Source organism: Ambystoma mexicanum, chromosome 6p (genome assembly GCF_040938575.1).
Source record: "Ambystoma mexicanum isolate Mex_15411 chromosome 6p, UKY_AmexF1_1, whole genome shotgun sequence".
NCBI classification, from domain to species: domain Eukaryota; kingdom Metazoa; phylum Chordata; class Amphibia; order Caudata; family Ambystomatidae; genus Ambystoma; species Ambystoma mexicanum.
In genome coordinates this window covers 1449302708-1449318763 of record NC_090935.1, presented here as the reverse complement: position 1 = coordinate 1449318763, position 16056 = coordinate 1449302708, and positions in this window count along the sequence as shown.

Below are 16056 nucleotides of genomic sequence, written 5' to 3'. Positions count from 1 at the left end.
GTGAAGCCAGGCGCCGGAAAATGTTACTCCTCATTCCCATTGGAGTCCCAATGGACTCAATGGGAATGGGGAGAACGGTAGCACAGGCACCGTTAACAACGGTGCCAGTGCTACCGTGAAAGTCTGCAAGCGAGTGCCGTTCCACCTGCCAGGTCAGACCTGGCAGGTGGGAGGGCATGTGGCCCCCAAACTTGTACTCTGCCGGTCCGGTATCAACGGTGCCGGTAAGCCTACCGGTACCGTTGTTACCAGACCGGCAGGGTCGTAACGACCCCCAATCACTACAATGAGGTAGGAGGACTAGGATGGTGAAGGGATACTAAAACAAGGGGCTAGAAAGGGAAAGAAGGACTAGGATGAGGGCCTAGTCAAAGGATGTGGGACTATAACAAGGGCTTAGATCAAAGGATTGCGACAAGAAACTAGGATAAAGGACAATTAGTATGATGAAGAAATTAGACTAAGAAGTGGTAAGAAGTGAAAGAGGAACCAGAATGAAAAGAGGGACTAAGATGAGGAAAAGAAGGAAAGAGACAAACTAAGAAAGAGGGCTTGGTATGAGGTATTAGGATGAGGAAGAGGAAATAGGACAAATAAATCAGACTAGGATGAGGAGGAGGAACAAGAAAGACTCTCTGGATGAGGAAGAGGCCCTAAAATACAAGGCTCAGACAATAAAACATACTAGGATGAGGAAGAGAGACAGGAATGAGAAAGGGGCCAGAACACCCCCCTATCAGTTCCCTCAGCATTCCCTGCCAGCACTGGACCTCAGGCTCCCTTCCCGCGCTAGTCCTAACCTGGTCCGCCCAGTCCACACACTCACCCTCCCTACCCCCCTCTCTTTCCGCTGGCACTTGCCGTCTTGCCCCCAACCAAGCACTTGCCCACCCCCTCCCTTTGGGCACCCCACTCCTGCACTTCTCCCTCTCCCCCCACTCCCTCTGCGCTTACCACATTGTCTTGTACTTGCACAGTAGTATTGTCACAAGGCCAATATAACCGGTCATTATGACAAAGAAGGGAAGTGAAGAAGAGGATATCCGATGAGGCAGAAGGACTAGAAAGAGGGAATAGGACAAAGAAGAGGAACAGATGAAGAAGGTGGCCTGGGACAAGAATGTGAAAAGGTGAAAAGAAAATTGGAGTGAGATCAAAAGAGTGATGAGGAAGACGTTTTAGGAAGGTCTAGGACAAGGACGTGGGATTATGATGAGAAACAGGGAACACAGAAGAGGAAGACGGACAAGGAATAAGACGAGGGAGCCGTAATAGGATGGGTATCCCTACAAAATATCCCTACCAAAAATATCGCCGTACATATGGCTGTTTGTCTCGCCATAGGCAATATTTTTGGGGAGGATATTTTGTGGGAGCAGGGGTTTGCGGAGGTGTCCCCCGCAGATTTTAAAGTAATGCGGGGGGTTGCAGGGGTGTCCCCCGCACGGTCCATGGGTCAATATCGCCGCGAAGATATGGCGATATTTTTGCGGGGATATTAACACATGGAACCATAGGATGAGAGAGAGGAACTGCCATGAGGGACTAGGACAAGCTAATAAAACGAAGGAGGGGGGATTAGGATAAGGGATAAGGGTAAGGGACTAGGGAGAGGGAGAAGAATTGGGAAGAAGGATGGGCTAGAATGAGACCAAGCGAGTAGGATGAGGATGAGGGACTTACAGCTAGGAAGAGGGACGATGATGGGAAAGATGGTTGAGGAATAGGGGCTGGGGCTAGAAAGGGAAAATAGGAATATGATGAAATAAAGAATAGTCATTGGAGCAAGGAATTTGGATGAGGTAGAGAATGAGAGAGGAGTACAAAGAAGAGAGGGACTTGGATGTGGGCTGAGGGACTAGGATGAGGATGCAGCAGCAGGATTAGTAGGAGGGAGTAGGACAAGGAAGAGGAGATGGGGCAAGGAAGAGGAAAGAGCAAGAGGCTGAGGATCTAGAATAAGGGACTAGGTCTAGGACGAGCAAGAGGAAGAGGAACTATGATGGGTTGAGGATAAGGAAGAGGGGCTAGGAAGAGGACTAGGGACTAGGATGAGGATGAGAGAAAAGTGGGAGTAGAGGAACAGGTACTAGAACAAGGAAGAAGAATATAAAGGGGAAGAGGGACAGAGACATGGGCAAGGTATTGGACAAGGATGAGAGCATAGGATGAGGAAAAGCTACCAGGATGAGGAAGAGGGACTAGGCCAAGAAGCAGGAGGGAGAAAAAGGAGCAAGCTGAGGTAGAAAACGTGGGACCATGATGCAGAAAATCGCCACAGATGAGGAACAGGGCCTGGAGAAATGAAAAGGGATGAAGATGAAAAAATGGAAGAAGAACTAGAAAGGGAAAGAGAAAAGGGCACTAGCTTGAAGAAGAGGGATGATGAGATGGGACAAGGAAAAAGGAAGAGGAGCTTGGATGAGGAAGACGAAGAGCATCAAAGAAGTGGATGATGGACTAGGAAGGGCATGAGGGACAAGGTCGAGTAACAAGGACTAGGGCAAGGAAAAGGAACTAAAATGAGGATGAGAATAAAGGACGAGGGATTAAGGGGACAACGGTTCAGAAGAGGGATCAGAAGACTGGCAGTGAGTAGGTAGATGGACTAGGGCCAAGTAGGAGGGAGAAATACAAAGAAGAAGGACTACAATGAGGTAAAGATACTGTAATGAGAAAGGGAGTCGAGGAAAAGCAACTAGGAGGAGGAAGTGGGACAATGATGATGGATTGGGATGTGTAAAAGGAACTAGGACGAGGTACTAGGATGAATAACAGCAACTAGGATAAGGGCTTGGCAAGAGGGAAAGGGTCAAACTGAGAATAAGGATACATGATGAGCAATCAGAACTAAAATGATGAAGAAAGAGGAGATTGGCTTAGGACAAGTAAGAGGTACTAAAACAGTGGACTTGAATGTGGAGTAGGGATTATAATAAGAAAAAGGGAAGAGGATCGGGGACCAGGACTTAGAAGAGGAAGAGGAACGAGAAGAAAAATGGGAACACAAGATCAGGATGTAGAACAGCAACAAGAACAAGGAAGAGGGACTATGATTAGAATGATATACTATATTGAAGAAGAGCATCTAGGCTGAGGATGCGGAATGGGATCTTGGAAGAGGATAAGGAAGAAGGATTATGACAAGGAAGAGAGACTAGGATCAGGCACTGAGACAAGTGAAAGAAATCAAGAGTATGATTAGGAAGAGAGACTACAGTGAGTGACTGGGACAATGAAAATGGTGTAGGAAGAGGAAGAAGCACTAAGATGAGAAAGGATGTGAAAGAGGCCCTAGGACAAGGGACCCGGGTGAGAAAGAGGAGCTAGTATCTGGACTAGAAAGATAGATGAGGAAAATCAACTAGGACGAGGAAGATGGTCTAGAAGGCTGGAATATGATGAAGAAGAAGGACTAGGCTGAGGAAGGAGAACAAGGATGAGGACAAGGATGTTGGCCTAGAACAAGGACGAGGGACTAGAAAGAGGCACTAAAACAAATATAAAGAAGAGAGAGTAGGACAAGGAAGAGGGACAATGATGAGGACATGGAAGAGTGCATAGGATGGGGACGAGAAAGAGGGACTATGATGAGGAGCAGGAACAAATATACATAGAGGGACTGGAATGAGAAAGATGGACTAGGTCGAGGAACTATTACAAGGAAGAGGAACTAGGATGTAGTCGAAGGAAGAGGGATGAAAGGCAGGGCCGAGGAAGAGGATTTATGATAAAGTAGAGGGACAAAGCAGAGGGTCTAGGACAAAGAAGAGGGGCTAGGATGAGCAACATATACAAAGGACTAAGACAAAAAACTAGAACGAGGAAGAGGCACTATGATGAGTAAGAGGAATTAGGAGTCAGTAGGGGCAGAAGAAATGGTACAAGGAAGTGGGACAGGGATGATGGATGAAGATGAGAAAGAGGAACAAAGAAAATAGACTGAGGTGAGGAATAGGCATTAGGACATGGAAGAAGGAAAAGGAAGAGGGGTTGGATGAGAAACAGGACTAGGAAGAGAAACAAGGTTGAGGATGAGTGAACAAGGACATGTTTTTGGATCGGAGTCTAGGAAGAGTGACAGGGATTAGAAAGAGGTATTAGAATGACAAAAATGAATTAGGAAGAGGAAGCACGACAGGAATAAGGGACAAAGACAAGGGGGAGGGACAACGATAAAAGACTAGGATAAAGAAGAGGATGGGGAAGTGTGAGTGGGACTAGGGTGGGGAAGGAATAGGAGGAATAAGAGGGCCCAGGTTGAGGAAGAGGGACTAGGATAAAGAGGGTGAACTAAGATGAGTATTAGGAAAAGGGATAAGCAAGAGGTACTAGGGAGAGGAAAACAGTATAGGATGAGGCAGAGGGAAGAGGAAGTAGAATGGAGAAGGATGAATAAGGAGGTGGTAGAGGCACTAGGTTGAGGACCAGGGTCTAGGTTGAGAAAGAGGGGCTGGGGTGAGGTTGAAAAAGAGGAACTGGGATAAGGGACAACAAAGGACAAGACGGAAGACAATGAAGATTAACTAGCATGACAAAGATGGATTCATGAAGAAGGAGGCTGAGGAAGAGGGCCTAAGATGAGGATGAGGGACAAGAATGAGAAACTAGAATGAGGAAGAGGGACTATGAAAAGTAAGAGGAAGTGGGGCTAAGATGAGGAAGAGGGACTGTACGAGGGGCTAATACAAAGAAGAAAGGCTTGTATGAGGGGCCAGGATAAGGAAGTGGGAATAGCACAGTGAAGAAGGAAATGGAAGAGGGACTAGGGAGAAGATAAGGCCCAGGAAGGAGGACAAGGCTGAGTGACCAGGGACGAGTGACCAGGGGCTAGGACGTTTGAGAGGTACTAGGATGAAGGACAGGGACTGGGATGTGGAAGTGGAAGAAGGACTAGCATAATGAAGAGTTTCTAAGACGGGGAACATGAAGAGACACTAGCAGAGGGAAGAGGCGGGTGGATTTGGTTGAGGAACTAGGAGTAAAATGAGGAAGAGGGACTGGGATGAGGGAATAGGATAAAAAAGATGGATTGGGAAGAGGGTCTAGCAGGAAAGGGGGAAGAAGAAGAGGGATTAGGATAACAAAAGAGAGCATATGTGGAGAAAGAGGCGCTAGGACAGGGAAAGGTTAGAGACACTAGGACAAGGAACCAGGGACTAGTGAAAGGACGGATTAGGAAGACAGACACAGAGAAGGAACTAAGAAGAGGAACAGGAAAAAAGAATAGGAAGAAGAGGCAGGACTGTGACAAAGCAGTGAGACAAAACAGACGAGGCAGGGGTAATAAAATGAGGAAGAGGAAAAAGGAGAGGATAAGCAAAAGGAAGAGGGGCTATGATAGGAAGGGAAGAGTTTGAGAAAGAAGGACTAGGATGGGGAAGAGGGGCTGGATGAGTGTAGAAGAATGATGTTTATGTTTTTTATAATGTGCAACCCTAACCAATAGGCATAGACGTGCAGAACAATAAATCAATAGACAAAGTTGCAAGTAAAAATTAAATCAAACATTGTAAAGTGGCAAATAGTAAAGTAGGGAACAGAGACATTTTTAGACCCTTGTGAAAATGCAGCAGAGTGGGTTTAAGACACAGTGAAGTAGGTAACAAATTCCATAGTTACCGTAAGGCAACAGAAAAGCCTGTTGTTATGAAGCATGCAATTTTGATACTTTCGTTATGTTTAATGGAAGGATATTTTTAAGTAAGTATAGAACCACCAAAGATCATCAATTTGTTACCCAGGTTAGGAAGTTGATGTAAAACTTCAGCTTGGAAGGCAGTGCAGGCTAATTTAAACACAATTCTGGTCTCAAGTATAAGCCAGTGCAATTCAGCTAATTATGATCAGAACATCAAAATATATGATCAAATGTGCCCCTGCCAGGACCTGACTGAACCACTATATTAAGAGGCTGAAGAGCACATTTGGTGACACCCATCAAGATGTCATTACCTTTGTGAATCTGTAAAAGAACTAGGGCTTGAGCCATTGTGCGGAAGAGTTCCCCTGGTACATAGGATCTTTGGAGGAAGGGGCAGTTGGAAATTAGCAAGTTCAGCTTTTTTGTTGAAGTGATGTACAAGGATAACTTGTTATAGAACAAGAAACCAACAGATTTAGGAACTAGTGAAAGAGTGGCGGAAATGCCTCCCATTGCAAAAAGGGCCCGGCCAGAACTTAATGAGGTCTTCAAGACCAGATCGAGCAAAAAAAGAAATTCTGCTTTTAATGTATTGAATTTAAAATTAACTATCTACATCCAGTTTTCAATATCAGTCAGACAGGCTTTCAGATTGCAGATATCGTTAGCCGATGACACTCTGAAGTACCACTGGATGTCATCTGCCTATTGATGAATAGTAATATTGAATTTTGAAACAATGTCTCCCAGAGGTTCAATATATAAACCAAAGAGAACAGGGGATAATATTGAACGCTGAGGAACACCGAAAGGTGACAGGAACTAAGGAGGATTTATATTCTGGATTAAAGACGATGGAATCAAAAGGTCAGATGAGACGGAAACCAATCCAACATAGATGCCCCTAGACCCACCCATGCAGCAAGAACAGATAACAGTACCTTGTCATTAACAGTATCAAAGGCGGCTGTCAAATGGGATCTGTGGGATTACTGCACCTCATTTACTGCGACACCTGAAAATTGTGACTTTTTAATTTTGACCCCCTTTTCAATGCATATAAATGCGGGGGGAGACCCCCAGGACCTCCCACCTTCATCCATTATATAATATACCCACCCCCCACATATATATGGGGTGAAAAGCGGGTCGAAATTGACAGCATTTTTGGGGTTCTCAGTAATCCAGAAAAACCAGCAGGCATGCACCCCCAGAGTCAGTCATCTTCAGTATATAATCCAAACTAGAAGGGTAGCTGATTCAGTGCTATGAAATCTTCAATATTGGTCAGTACGTTTGTTCAATTACAACACAAGAATTTGCCCAGAAAAGGAAGAAAGGCAATGTGCTGATACTTATTTATAATGATATCGATATGAAGAGAGGTCGTCTTCAACAATGGTGAAAATAGTCCTGCCGTTATACAAGAAGAAAAGACCCCCCTGAGTCAAAGATGAAAATATCAAAAGAGACAGGGAGGAATGTGCTGAGGGAAGGACATTCTTTCTGAATCAGCCTGGAATGAAAGCATCTGAGTGCAAAGCAGGCTTACGGGAAGCCAGGATAGAGGCTCAAACCTTTTTAGAGGAAATGAGAAAATAATCCCAAATTTGTAAATTCTGAGGAATAAGCAAAGGTACTGAAGGTGAAAGGCTCTTGTTTGAAAGTTCATTAAATAGCACTCCTTTGTCCTCAAAAGAATGAATACTGTTCCATTTTTCAACCAAGTACCTGAAACTGAATCAGGCATGAGACTTAATGTTGATTTTGTAACTACATGGCGAGAGTCCCTCCTCTTCAACATTGCAGCCTACATATTCCTACCTCATAGCCCAGCGTGGCCAAGCACAGGCGGAAAAGGGCATGCTGTCCTCTGCTCTGCCAGTGTTCCACAACAAAGGTGAGAGCGGGCTCAACACATCTACAACGTGATTGCTGTCCACCTGCTCACATCCAGATTTTGAACTGCGCACAGCGTTCCCCTCAACCTGAGGTATCCCTGCTTAATTGTTTCTTTTGTGGCAGGATTGCGGCAGCTGTAGATGCTGTTCGGTTGGAGCGTGTGCGAGAGCCTAGGGGGCTAATAAGCATCGGACAACACTTTGAAGATCCCGTTTTTTGGAACAAACACTGGACCCAAGCAACATTGATTTTTATCACTGACACTTGAGTCCAATATCACTGAAATATATTCTCAAAAGGAGGTGTCAAATATAAGTGAAGAAAGTGGGGCGAGTGTGGGGGTGGAGGTTGAGGTGGCCCCCCTGGACTCCAACCAGAGTTGTGAGAGGAAAACAAGGTGGCAAGTGTTACCTTGCCAGCCAATTCACCGGGTTCCTCTCTCTAATAGATTTGATACCCTTTTAAATACAGACCTTGCTAATAGAGATACTTATCAGGGGACTTAAACCATGGGGAAAGAAGAAGAAGAGGTGTGTACGACCCTGCAAGAAGAGGGTAGCCAGAAGGTCAGCACCAAACAGAAATAACGACACCCAGACTCAAGCTGTCAGACCTGTCCATTGACCACATGCCCTAACCTGAGCCCTGAGTAGTGCAGATTAAATCTGAAGGTTGAGGAAACTCTCACTGAAATGAATGACCTAATAGTATACAAAACAGAGTGCTAGCTAAGGGAGCTGGTAGGAGAAGTCAAGCCAATTAAAGATAAGGTGGCCTTACTTGGCCCTCAGAATGTGGATCAAGGGAGCCCAATGGTTAATGGCATAGATTGCCAAGGTGATTCCCTGGGTCCTCAAAAGAAAGGTAGTGACATGAGCAGGGAAGGGTCGACCATTTAACACTGCCCTCCCCTGCAACAGAGATCTGGCTCTTGGGGTCTGCAAAACTCTGTTATAAGGCCCACTATTGGCCCCAGTAACCTGAACAGGAGGTCTTTAAGCTGAATCTGCATGCCACTATCAGGCCCCAATCTAATCCCAGTGAGAAGATCTGAGAACCATAAACTGGAATTTGGTGATATAAGCAACATACCCAGTAGAAGGGGTAGACAAGGCTGCCCCTCTATAATTATGGTTAGTGTACCCTGGATATACTCCATGCAACCTTTCTCCCATCCCAGCACACATTCAAGAGAGGACAATTAGCAGCAGAGATCATTTTCCCTCCTCATTCATTTTCCTTTTCTTTTCACCCCTTCCCCCATGATCAACCCTTGAATTATTTCCTTGGATGATTCCCCGGCAAAGCCTGGGGGCACATCAAGGCCCTATTTAACCTTAAAGAACATTTTTATTTTTAGTTTATTACAAACTTTTAAAAGAAAGTACATTTCATATAATTAGACAAGGGCGAAAATATTATGCACATTTGGTAATATAAAACATATATTGTACTAAATTGGCAAGCTCAACTATTCAATGAGATTCATCCCATTCTCATAGTTCTTAGGCAAGGTCTCCCTTGAAACTTTTTCTCATTAGTATCCTTTAGTTGGTAATTACTTTAGACAAAGCACTACTATTACACTGTTAATGTGTCATTGTTGTTCCTTAATCTTTCTTGTAAACTGTCCAAAAAGAATGAAATTGCAAATATCAGTTATTATTTTCGCACTCATGACTTTTTTACCACAGTTCTTCTAGTGATCGCATTGAGTACTGAGAAATCTCTTGTCCCATACAACGTATTCTTTCATCTCTCATCATGGGGCATGTCAACACCAGATGTTTCAGGGATTCTTCGGGAGCTTTGCACAATCTGCATGACCGATCTTGTTCTTCTGTATCTTTTATGTTGTGACTGTTTTCTTTTGTTTCCCAAACATTTAGTCTAAATTTTAGAAAGGTTGTTCTTCTTTTGGTACAAGGGAATTTCATCATATATTTAGGAAGTTCATTAAGTTTTTTAGCCTCCACTGGCGTGCTCTTCATTCTTTTGTCTTGCATTCTTTTATCATACGTATCGATCCAGTCTTGCTCGAATAACTTTTTTTTTTTTACTGCATTCGGATTGTTTCTCAAAGTTATCTCGTCTGTATTCAGTTGATTTAAGATGGCTTTGCAGATGGATCTCCACTTGCCTAGCAAGTTAGCCGTATCTTGTACTTCGGGCTTGTTAAGGATCCTAAATTGTGGTATATTATCTGCTCCAATGTTCAAAAGACCTTGGCCGTCTGGCCAGCGGTGCGGGGCTGCACTCCTATCCCCACTTAAAAGTGGTTTCTTTAGGTAGATGATGGATTATGTCTTATTGACACAAAATATGCTTGAGTGAACTGTTTGTCTTTCATATAGTTGAATTTTATTTAAATTATTTTGCACTTAGTACGTGAATGCTGTGCAGATGCTTAGTGGAAAGGCCGATGCATTTCGGAATGAGATCCTTCATCAGGGCCTATATAACATCAGTAGTTATTCAAAACAATGAATAAATGAAACAATTCACAACCGCACAAAAATATAACCAAAAGTAAAAAAAGGAAAAAAGATCCATATTAAAACAGTCCAGGATTCGCCAAGATTATGCCAACCACATTAATTCAATCACCAGTTCAATAGGCATTTCATAAAGTTAAAATCAATCGGTATGTGTACAAAATCAGATGTGCCACCATGTGACCCACAGGTGCACAATTCGTGATAGTAAAGAAAACATACATACGAATATGAAGTATGTTGGGATTGGAGCAATAGCCGTTGCATTTCAGAAAAACAAAAAAAAGAGAAAAACAAAAGCGAGAGAGATGTAACTCAATCCTCGATTAGAAGTTGGCAATAAGTGAAAAGACTATAAATTCGCACTGACCTTATATCCCTCAAGAAAAAGTCAAGCTTGCAAAATGGCTGAGCGTTCGCTAACTGAAATCGCGTACGTTCGGATGAAAATAACCGGATTCCCAAGAACATCTGTTGGAGTAAATATGGGATCTATCAGACTCCTTCTCAAATCAAGTAGTGGCACTTATTATCTCAATAAGAGCTCCGGCTTACCTGGTGCTGCGAGTGGACTCGCCTAAGTTCTCAGTGAAACCGCGTGAACGTGCGTTTCACAGTGAGTATATTTGTTGTCATATGTAAACTTGGAAACAAATTGGGTTTCCTGCAGAGGAATCCCAGACTAAGGCGGTGGCCATCTTGGAATGGTGTTACTACAGCGTTATCAATACAGAAACTTGCATAACCATCCGCTTATTCATCGTCAGAGCCCTCATGTATATGCACCGGTAACAGAAAATAACCAATCTTTAAAATATAACTCAAATCTAGATGGGTACTAACTAGAAGTTAACTTGTGTAACATCGCTCATTTATCCGTTATAGAACGGCAATCTTTTGTTAACAACTCCTCTTAACGTCAGGCGGCCTAGTATCCGCATAATAAACTGATAGGGGTGAGCAAAAACACTTAGCGCGGGTATGGGTAAAAAATATGAGCCGTAATCTCATTCAATGTGAGTCTGCATCGTCAGATGCTGCACTACTGTCAGAGTCCACAGACGGCAAAAACTCATACCAAAGGTAAAGCCAGTGCTTGAAACGCGTAGAAAGGGTGAGTGTGGTGAACGCATCGTCTCTATCATATTGCCAAAATTAAGGACGTAAGCGTCATAATCCTATGCTGATCTAAATGGCTCAAGGAACACAGAAAAAATACATTCATGGAAACAGTACGCTACGTAATAATTCGTAAATTAATAACCCGGATCAGTCCCTGCATGGGACACTTGCTCGACAAGGTCGGCCCCTTATCTGCGTCCAAAAAAATACACAATCTCCCATACTATATTTCTAATGATACCTGATAGACAGGGTATGTCTCAGTACAAATCAGGTAATAGAATACATGGAATATATATGTTGATTTACCAGATGAATATCTTTCCACTGTTATTATAGTTCCCAAGAGGCATATCTAAAGTATGATGCCCTGTATAGCCATAGTGTCCTCTAATACATAATGGTCATGAGGCCAAACACTCACACCCTTAGTCGGATACAATCATAATATACAGTTGGGTATTCACTACCTACAAAAAATCAAATCGCAATTACATCAAGGTAGGGAGTGGGTGTATGATAATCTGGCGTATTAACCTGGACGTGGAATACCTTCAAGGGGAAAAAACATGATCAAAAACATTCATAAAAGGAAACATTTTCATAAAAAACAACTCAAATCGAACTCCTCGTTAAGCCCATCGGGAGCTAGTGCGTCCAATTTGTCTATCCAAAATGCCTCTTGTTGTGCTCTCCATTTCTTCATATCTTTATTGTGTTTCTTGGTAGATAGCACCTCCAGTACTGCAAACCTCAGTTGTGAGAGGGAGTGTCCATTAGCTTTAAAATGTCTCGCTGTGGCTGAGGCCATGTTACCATTGCGGATACATGACTTGTGTTCGTTGATCCTTATCCATACTTTGCGTGCTGTTTCTCCTATGTAGTAGACGCCACAGGGGCATCTAATAGCGTAGACAACATTTTTTGATAAACAGGTCGCATGGTACCTCAGTTTGATTTTTGCTCCCATTTTGGGATGCATTATGGTGTTGCCTTTTATTACATTGTTACAGTTGCTGCAACTCATGCATGGGTAGGTGCCCGGGTGCTTATCTGGTCTTCTACTAGAGTCCTTACTTCTTGTGTTCACCAGCATATTATGTAGATTGTTACTCCTTTTGTAGGCAAACACAGGTGGTTGGGGGAACAGATCTTTAATCCGAGCATCACTCGTCAAAACATTCCACCTATTTCGAATTATTTCTTTGATTTTGTTGCTCTATATAGCGTATGTCGTGATGAAAACTAATTCTGGATTGGTCCTTTCTTTCCTTTTTGTCAACAGTTGCTCTCTCGTCAATGTTCCTGTCTTTTCATGTGCCGTTTGCAGATCTGTTTCCGGATAGCCTCTTTCTTTTAAGCTTTCTTTAAGTTGTTCCAATTGTCTTTCGCAATCTTCTGCATTGCTGACAATTCTTTTAATTCTCAACATTTGTCCAAAAGGTAAATTGCGAAGCATATTCAGAGGGTAAAAACTCATACGGTGAAGCATATTTTTACGATCTGTTTTTTTCGTATACAGCGTCGTGTCAATCTTATTCCCATTAATCACTGTCTGTACATCTAGGTAGTGGATGTTAGGGTCACCAATTTCAAGAGTGAATTGGAGACGTGAGTCTATACTGTTAAGGTATCCTAAGAACATTACCAATTCCTCCTTGTTTCCCGACCAAATCCCAAAAATGTCGTTGATGTATCGAATCCAAGTTTTCAAATATGGTTTCCATCTCTCATTTTCAAGGATATTTTGACTTTCAGATACATACATAAAGCAATTGGCGTAAGCTGGCGCCATGATTGACCTCATTGCAGTTCCGGTTATCTGTCTATAGTGTCTATGATCATACTCAAAACAAGAATGTGTGGCAATAAACTGTAATAGAAGCATCAGAAACTCTTTATTTGCTCCAATATGTTCCGTTTGAAGTAGAAGATTTTGAACTGCCTCTTGGCCTAGGTCATGGGGTATGCTTGTGACAGACTTACTACATCAATCGTAAAAAGGATATCTTGTTCCTCTAATTGGATCTGGTTGAGTATTTGTAAGAAGTGGGTGGTATCTTTAACAAAGGTGGGAGTTTTTTGTATGATAGGTTGCAAAAAGAAGTCTATATATGTTCCCAAAGGTTGCAAAATGCTCTCTGTTGCTGCCACGATTGGTCTTCCTGGAGGTTTATCCATCCTTTTGTGTATCTTCAGCAAAGTGTAAAGATGAGGCATTTTAGGGTATGCTGTATGTGAGGAGGTCAAAGAGGCAATAGAGATAAAAGACAGCCCCATTCTAACTTTCAGACCCAGCACCCAAAATGTTACATGAGCAGGACAGAACAAAAGTACATGTCCCATAAACCACCACGGGAAATGGAGACTAGGTGGGGGAAAAGATAAAATGAACAAAGGGAAGCGGTATAGATACAGCCAGGTCATGCGGTACAATGACAGATACCCACATAGCAGTACAGGTTGGGAGGGACAAACAGTGCATGGAGCCGGGTGGAGGAGTGAAGGCAAACTGGCTGCAGGTGTGGGAAGTGGGCAGGAAAGGCGGGTGGAAGATGAGAGGAGGGGAGGAGCAAAGCATGAGTTCAAAGAAGCCCCGAGAAACTCATCAGCTGCCTCTCATTACAGCAGCCCTGGCCGAGAGAACACAGAGGAGTGGGAGGAATCCCCAGGTGATGTACATTGGGCGTACTAGGACGCTGAAGGCTCGGCACCGCGAAGATCCTTATCAAGAGGCAGAGCCTCCGCCAGGGAGGGTCGAAGAGCGGCAGCGCCGGGGCACTACTGAAGCGGATTCACTGACAAGGAAAGTCTGGCTGTAAACCATTTTCAAAGGACAGTGTTTCTGTGGGTTTACCCTCTCTGTTTGTTTTCCTTTTTTCAAAACCCAAGTTGGACAGCTGGAGAAGGAATGGAAAGCTAGTGTCCAGGGAAAGGAATTTATGTGACCTGATTAATTTTCTCTCAAAGAGGATGCAAGCTGAAGAGGACATTCATGCGAACTCTGAATTGATCAATTTTTTTTGTTTTCCGAGCAAGCCTGCTGAATCACGTTTAAGGATGTTTTGTTGTTTATAACGAGAGGCTGTGTGAAAATGTAACTCGGCAATAAATCATACCTTGTGAACTCTGCATTCCGACTACAGTCTACTACTTTACAGTGGTGGCAGGGGTGGGATTCAAGAGAACGCCAAGGCAGACAGAATGGAAGCTGTGATAAAGGCACTCACAGAGGGACAGCAGCAACTGCAACAACTTATACAAGTGCAAGGTCATCAGGCGCAGGCAGACAGACAAGCCCTCCAACAAGCCATACAAGTGCAAAGTGCGGCACAAGAGCAAGGACGGGAAGCTTTAGGAATATTGGGAGAAGCAGTGGCCACCACCCGGACGCATCCCGCGATACCGTCCATGGTATTACAGAAATACCAAGTAGGAGAAGACCCCAGTTTTTTCTTTGTGAATTTTGAGAGAATAGCCCGAGCCGCTCAATGGCCACAGGACCGATGGGCCTTCTACCTCGCACCTCTGCTCACAGGGCCAATGCAGGGGGCATACCAAGCTGCCAACCCCACAGGGGACACTCCTTATACCGAGATTAAAAAAACAGTGTTGGAAAGACTTGGTATGGATGAAGAATCCTAAAGACTCATGTTTAGAGAAACCAGACTGAAACCCAGCGAAAGCCCAAGACAATTGTTCTACAGAGTGCAAGATTTGGCGGAAAAATGGCTTCAAACAGGCACTGCCACAATAGGAAAAATTAAGGATAAAGTAATGATGGAACAGTTCATTGATGCCTTACCCAGACCCATACAGAGGTGGCTTAGGCAACATCACCATCTGTCCTTAAACGAGGCCATAGATGTGGCAACAGCGTATCAGAAGGCAGGTAACATTCATCCCATCCCAGCGACCCACTTGAGACCAAGTATGGCGACTCCCGCTTTACGCAGTGGGCCTTATAAGGGGCCAAGCACCGAACCCAGGAACCGGCCAGAACCCCGACCTAATGGGGGTGTTGCAAACAAAGGAACGGCACCCCAATGTTTCGAATGTGGGGAATGGGGTCATCTTGCTCGATTCTGCTTCCGAAAACCTAAACCTGAACCAATGGAAATCAGGACCTTACAAACTCAGGAATACAGAAGGAAACGGTTACCTTATGTGATAGAAGTCACAGTGGACGGACATCCCCGTCAAGCAATGATGGTGTCACAACTTTAACACAAATCGGAAAAAGGATACAGACTTATAAAGGATACAAGGTCAGCATCTACTTTCGGGAGCCCCTTCACTCTGGGATATCTTGGACTGTCACCAAGATGGTTCTGGAATATCTTGACCGCAATGTTACACAAGACTTTCCCCCCAACAGCGCAGCCTGTAGAAAGTACACTAAAACTAACAGGCCAGGGGCTTGAGTGAAAACGCAGGCGCAGCGACAACAGAGCTAGGGGAACAAAGAGAAATGATAGTTCAGGATAGCAGTCAAAGAGCTACCAAAGTGCAGTGTTAGCCCACCCGTAATCAACCCTCTCTTACCTGCTTAGCCAGAAAGGAAGTCCAGTGTACCTATGGAAGTCCAGCAGGGTGATGACCAGATGAGGAAGGAAGAAAGTCTCAGTTGAATGAAGTCTGTGCAATGATCCACCTAACCCGAACGGCACGAGGGCGCAACTAAATGTAGTCCAAAAAATCCCCAAGAATAACAGCAAAGCGTCCCCACATGAGAATAGCCAATCCAAGAAGTGACCACGATAAACAGGAGAGCGTCCGTTTAATCACTTCAGCATGTAGAGAGTTGTTTTCTTGTGATGCAGGCAGCGTTGTTGAGCAATCCAAAAAAGGGTATGTCTCGTGATTTATGTAATACGTGGTAGTAAAGGAAGT